Source organism: Poromitra crassiceps (assembly GCF_964638095.1).
Source record: "Poromitra crassiceps genome assembly, chromosome: 17".
NCBI classification, from domain to species: Eukaryota; Metazoa; Chordata; class Actinopteri; order Beryciformes; family Melamphaidae; genus Poromitra; species Poromitra crassiceps.
In genome coordinates, this window is record NC_139635.1 from 37,642,958 (window position 1) to 37,649,774 (window position 6,817).

Sequence of the window (6,817 nt, forward strand, 5' to 3'; positions counted from 1 at the left end):
GATCGAACTCACGACCTCCCAGTCTCAGGGCGGACACTCAGACCACAAGGCCACTGAGACTTTAGAAGTGTTGTATATACTCATCCAGGCAGCAAGACAATAAGTGACAAACAAGTATAGGCCTACTGCCTACATGTACATTCAATAATATATCGGACTGATGGTGCCTATGGGCACTTTTTACCCTACTTATGATTCCGGGACTGATATTATGGTACAAGGAAGCTAGTGAGTAGGTACATAGTTCCAAATTCGGATTCTACATAGTCAAAAATGTATGATTTGACACCAATATCATTCAAATAGGACAAGTCTTTGCGATTACTGTATATTTAATGTCGGCCATCTTGAAAAATGGCCGCCATCTTGAATTTTTAGGTGGCTAACGGGTTTTATCAAAAGAGCAATCCCCAAGGGGTATGTGTGCCAATTTTGGTGCTTCTTTCCAGAAATGAACGATTCTCCTGTAATTTGCAGTTATCTGCTCCACTAAGAGGCAAACAGAAAAGGGAATGACAATACACATGACAATACACTGAAATAAATAATTTGTAAGATTTACTTAATGAAATATCTGCGACTATTTGCAGGGCGATTTTCAAGTAAATGTTAGTGCTGAAATACTAAGTACAACTCACTTGCCAGTTTCAAGTAAAATCTACTTACCACCAAGCATAAGTCATGAAGATATTAAGTAAATGTTATTTAAAACTATCAAGTAAATCTTATTCATCTGTATTGTTCTCTGTTTGACATTTTAAATTACTTAATAATTACTCACTATAATTAGAAAATGGCCCCCGTGAGAAGGGTCTATTATGTAAATGTTTTTAATTGTTTTCCATAAATGTTACCAAATATTCACAAATCACAACTAAAATACCATTTAACAGTTTATTTTTTCCCAACAATGAATCACCAACGTTCACATCACATGTGACATCTGGAAACATCTACTTAAGGTGCATTCCGTAAAACCTTCCAAATGGTTGAAACAACAAAACCGTGGAATTAGCTTGACCAGGGATGCCAACATGGATAATGAAAAGGTGACATACCTGGGCAGACACAAGACCACTCAAAAATCATTCACTTAAATAGATAGTTCGGTTTGTTTGAAGTGGGGTCCTATCAGCTAGTTCCATACACTAACTGAAATAGGTACAGTGTTCTGGACGCTGAGCGCACCGTTTATCGAGACCCAGCACTCTGAAGCAACAGCCTCCAGACCTCTGTCTCTCTAGTACACGGGGCCAAGAACTAAAACGTAATTTAGCCACCTAAAACAACGCCCACCTAAACAAATCGATATCTGTGTACATGTAGGGCCCGATCGTTGCAATCGGCGTAGAAACTGCGTTTAAGGCCTAGCGCTAGGCCGCCTAGCGCAGTTAGTGGGTGTGGACCAGCGCACTCGCTATCTTGGTATCGGCGCTACACGCAGCCTCAACCATTATAACCATGCCTTTTAAGCGTAAAATTATGCATAGTCCGCTCATTGGAGAATTGCAGTAAAGAGTCACACGCTTGCCTTTTAAGCTCCAATTCCTGGACAAATCTGGTAAAACCAGACAAAGCCAAGCGCTCTGCCCCCCCCCTTCATCCAGTCTGTCTGTCTCCATATATAGGCTATTATTCCATATTATTATGCTTCTCAAACCAATCTAACTGCAGTTACTGCTTACTGCAAGCATGTAAATACCCTACACTATAACAAGAAGTGAAAAGAATGTTCTAAATGCATCAGCTAGAAAAATATAGCCTATTAGATTGGTGAAAGTTTGTCCAGAAAGATATCATTTTCTCTCGCCTGCTGCAGGAAGGATGATGCACACAAATATACCCTACATTATGTAAAGTCATTGCATAAATGTGTTTTTATTGTTAAACTAAATGTGAAGTAGGGCCAAGTTATTGGAGCGGACATCACAGTATAGCACATGACAGTAGAAGCGCGTTCCGCTGTCACTAATCTAAATCACATTAAAACGACAAGGGATATATATAGGCCCAGGAGGACATATATGTTTCACATAGGGTGGTGTTTTCATTTCGATGTTTTATTTGGTCCAATATTGAAATGTTCTACAATTGCAGGTTGTGTTACCATTACACATTATTTTTGATCTACCTTTATATATATTTTGGCTCATTTGGTTGCTATTTAGTAGCGAAATGGAGTACCACAATGCATGCTGGGACATGCCAGGCAGTGAACTTACAACTTCTTTTTCCTATGGGAAGTGTGTTGTGTCTGTCTGAGCGAGGGAGTCAGAGAGAGAGAGAGAAGGGTGACAGAGAAGAGGCAGAAGAGCGCTCCTCGCAACTGGCGCACTGAATAGGCCTGGTTTCAGAGAGAGACAGAGAAGGGTGACAGGGGAGAGGCAGAAGAGCGCTCCTCGCAACTGGCGCACTGAATAGGCCTGGTTTTCAAAAGCGCAAATCGCTAAATTTACGCCAGTTGGGAAGATATCATTAGGCCGGCATTTAAGGCCGACACGCCCATTCTCGCCCATTCAGGGAGAGCGCCACGCCCATTCCGCCTAAAGCGCATTTGCCAGCGTAAAGCCATGTTGATATCTTCCCGAGGCAGGCGCAAGGCACGTTTTTTTGCGTTTAAGGCCCGTTTTAGCGCCGAAGGCCTGTGGGAGAATAGGGGCCGTACGCTCTATTTTGACAATTTTCAACGCTTTACTTTTCCGCCAAACAGCCTTCTCATTCGGCACTACTTTTTCTCCCAAGCGTACAACTGCCGTATTCCTCCGCTAAACGCCTGCACAGAGCCGCGGCGCTGGATTACTCCGCAGATCAGCTGTTATTTTGGGTTATTTCTCCTGGCTTGTTAGTGAAGACAACAAATAGAATACACGAATGAAAATATGAGTGATTTTGATAGCGAGGACGATATGCCCTTCACCTTGGTGACAAGAGGATACAATTATGAACCAGAGAGAGTCATATACAGAAGAGGAACTTTTGCAGAGAGAGAGTGAACAGGCAGAAAGAGAGATACGAGGAACTGCCATAATATGCTGCCTAAATGCCGGGCTGTCCTGCAGACCTTTTTCACCATTCCCAGGATGAATTGGGGAAAACATCCCAGACCAGAGAGGCCATAGTCCAGGCATCTAACCCAAACCCTCACACTAATTGCAACAAAACCAAACTCAACTGATTTTGTATCCTCAATATGTCCTCAATGAAGGAAAAAAAGTGTTAAGGAAATGTATGAAGGGAAAGTTTTGAAAATGACCTAAATATGATGGTAGCCTATGGAAGCCTATGGAAGCCTTTTTTTTTTTTTTTAATGTGCCATAAATCTCATCACTTATATCCTGTATGTGTTTTTTGCTTCAAGGAGAAAAAAAAAAAAGAAAAAAAGTTAAAAAATAAATAAATAAACGTTTTTGGTACCATCATATAGGTAATTTTCAAAATTTTCCCTTCATACATTTCCTTAACACTTTTTTTCCTTCATTGAGGACATATTGAGGATACAAAATCAGTTGAGTTTGGTTCCTGTTTTGTAAACCGTGGCTCTGTGCTCTGTGCAGGCGTTTAGCAGAGGAATACGGTAGTTGTAAGGTTAGGAGGAAATAGTGCCGAATGAGAGGGCTAAAGTAAAGTAAAGCGCTGAAAATTGTCAAAATAGAGCGTACATGTACACTGATATTGATTTGTTTAGGTGGGCGTTGTTTTAGGTGGCTAAATTACATTTTAGTTCTTGGCCCCGTGTACTAGAGAGAGCTGTGGAGGCTGTTGCTTCAGAGTGCTGGGTCGACTGTCATAGTATTGCGATCCTCAGCAGATCGGTGACGTTTCTACCAGGGTTGAATTGGGAGGAAATAAAAATTTGTTTCAAGACACACATGAATTAAAATACAAGGAGGAGCAACTTTAATACAGTATTTAATATAGAAGTTAGACCGAAAACAAAACAGGAAATGAGAATGACGGCAGGTCACTGAAGGAACACTTTGTCTTTCACACATTTCTAATCTATAAAGTAACACTTTTCAAACAGTGTCCTAAAAAACAGGGGACACCCTCACCCCCCCCCCCCCCCCCCCCTTCCAAAAAAAAGAAAGGAGAAGACCATCTTCCATCTTTGAGGCCATTTACACCTGGCGAACTCATTCCTGGCCATATACGTCTTTAACGTCTTATCAGGAGTGTGCCTCCCAGCCAAATACGTGTTTGACGTGTTTTTGTTTTTATTAGAGCTTAGCGTAGTTCAAAGACTTCCCCAGCCTGTGACATGGTATCAGGTCCCTGGCCTCAAAGCCAAGCCGACAACACGTGAACAAACAACTACGCAGCTGTTGTTTTGAAATGGGGGAGGAGGAAATAACAGAAAACGGAGAAACGCTGCCTGTTGCAGAGTAGGAGAAACGGCATTGAAACACCCCTCGGCGCGCTGCGCTGGTCGCCTTGCTGCAGGGCAGCGAACCTGGATGAGTTGTTGGCGGTAGTCAAACCCGTGACCAACATGATCGATCCGGTTCCAGCGCCTGGTCCCAAACCCAAGCCGGACCCCGTTCCTGTGTCCCAGCCCGAACGAGAGGAGGAGGAAGAGAACGAGGACAACACAGCAACAGACAGGAGCCATTTTTCAGAGCGCATTTGCGCCGTGCAAAGACCCGCCGGGATTACATTGAAAGTGACTATAGGCTCTTTCAAACACAGATCACGCAAAATTGTAGTTCGGGAACCCCGTAAAGCTTGGCAGCCTCGCCACACATTTTGTTGTTGATATATATGCATTGCCAACGATGCAGAGGCAGAGGAGGCTAGACGCTGATCTCAGACCAGTTTGGTGTTCTCCTCCTATGCTAATTTGCGGGGAGATCAATAGTGTTCCCTGGGAAGGAGGTGCGATCCAGCAGCAGCTGTGGACAGAACTCTCTCTCTCTCTCTGTGTGTGTGTGTGTTGATGTTACTCTACTGCTGCAAGGCTGCTTTGGATAAAAGTGTCTGCTAAATGACGAAATGTAATGTAATGTAAAGAGACACACATGGGCCCCGCGCACACACACACATTCACACTCACTCACACTGAGTAAACTGTATTGTTGAATGTAAAAAAAGCACTTCATGTATATATATATATATATTTTTTTTTTTTGTCATTTGTGTCATAACGAATAATATTTACATGTCTGATGTCAATACAGTTCAAAATAAAAGAATTGAGAGCGAGTTCTGCCTGAGATTGTGTCCTTTACAAAAATGCCTTTTTCTCCAATTTCTCTTCTCAGAGAGACCTTTTTGGTGTAAACAGGGTGTACTGTATATAAATGGCTATAAGTAGAGTACAGAACATGCTAAAAGCTCACTTTTTTTTCCCTGGTGAACCCAGAGACGTACATCTTCATTTTGAGGTATTGCAAATCACTTTGGTGCTAATAGATAATTTACTGTGGGTCTTGAAAGATGACCAACAATTATGAAAATCTTTGGCCAGAGCTAAATATTGGCAGTCCTAAACTGGCCATGAATGAGTTAACATGTGGTTTCTGCCATCAGATTGCAATCAGATTGTATTTGATCACTTCAGCCTGATTTTTTTGATTTTTTTATTTAACCTTTATTTAACCAGATAAGACATTTGAGATACAAGATCTCTTTTGCGAATGTGATCTGGCCAAGAAGGCAGCAATTACAAGCCAGGTTACAATCAACATAAATTACAGTACATATAAAGGAAACATAAAAACAGGGCTATAGAGCTGAAACATTCCAAAAAGCAAGGACAAACAAATACATCATAAAATACCACATCCAAGGGTAATAAATAACACAGGATCAAGAACGTAAAAACATATGGCCTAAAAACAAAATTAACAGGTCAAAAAGGGCAAAGTAAAACTAGACTGCAGGAGCAGCTTGCAGTAAGAACTTCAGATAGAGCATGTTTAAAACTGGACAGAGGAATGGAAGAGACCAGTTTTAAACAGGACTGCAGGTCGTTCCACGACCAGGGACCAAAGTAGGAGAGACTCTTTACACCTGGCGTTAACATGCATTTTCTGTAATCTGATTGCAATCAGATTGCAGAAATGGTTGTCCTCTCAATCCGCATAAAGTTGGTGTAACCAGATTGAGAGGACACATTGCATTTACACTTGTGTACACAATGCATCCCTGACCACCTCCGGAGGTGGTTTGGCCGATCAGATTGCAATCCTTCTTCAATGCGTTTTGGGCGTGTTTACACCTAGCATTTCAAGTGATAAAACACAATCTGATTGCAATCTGATCACAGAAAACGTATGTTAGCGCCAGGTGTAAATGGCCTCTTTGTCTACAGGAAAGTCTGTTCAACCATCAAAGCATCGCCATGCAGCACCATATGTGACATCAGCCAACGTGTCAACATTGAAAGTGCATAGTGAATCAAATCATTAGTGACTGAACTATAACTAAACCTGCTAAAATATTAATTCATATGATTATTGACCCAAATTTCTTCATTTCATAAAATTCAATTTCCAAAAAGGCAACTTACAAAAAATATAAAAACTGAAACAAGGGCATAAGGTGATACAACTACAACTTGTTTACAATTTTGAAAAACGATTGATACAGCCATAGAAGAAAAAGAGTAGGACAAAGAGAGGACAAAATAAGCAAATCCAACAAAACTGGATCAAAATGATCCATGAACATGCCAATGAAGACACGCCAACTCTGCACACTGTGTGGCATCTTGTAGGAAACAGCTGTTTGGTACAACATGGCAAGAGTTTGCATTCAGAGTTTGACCTCACGCAGTACAGATGGGCTGTGTCACTGTCTTCCACACTGTTCCTAGCCT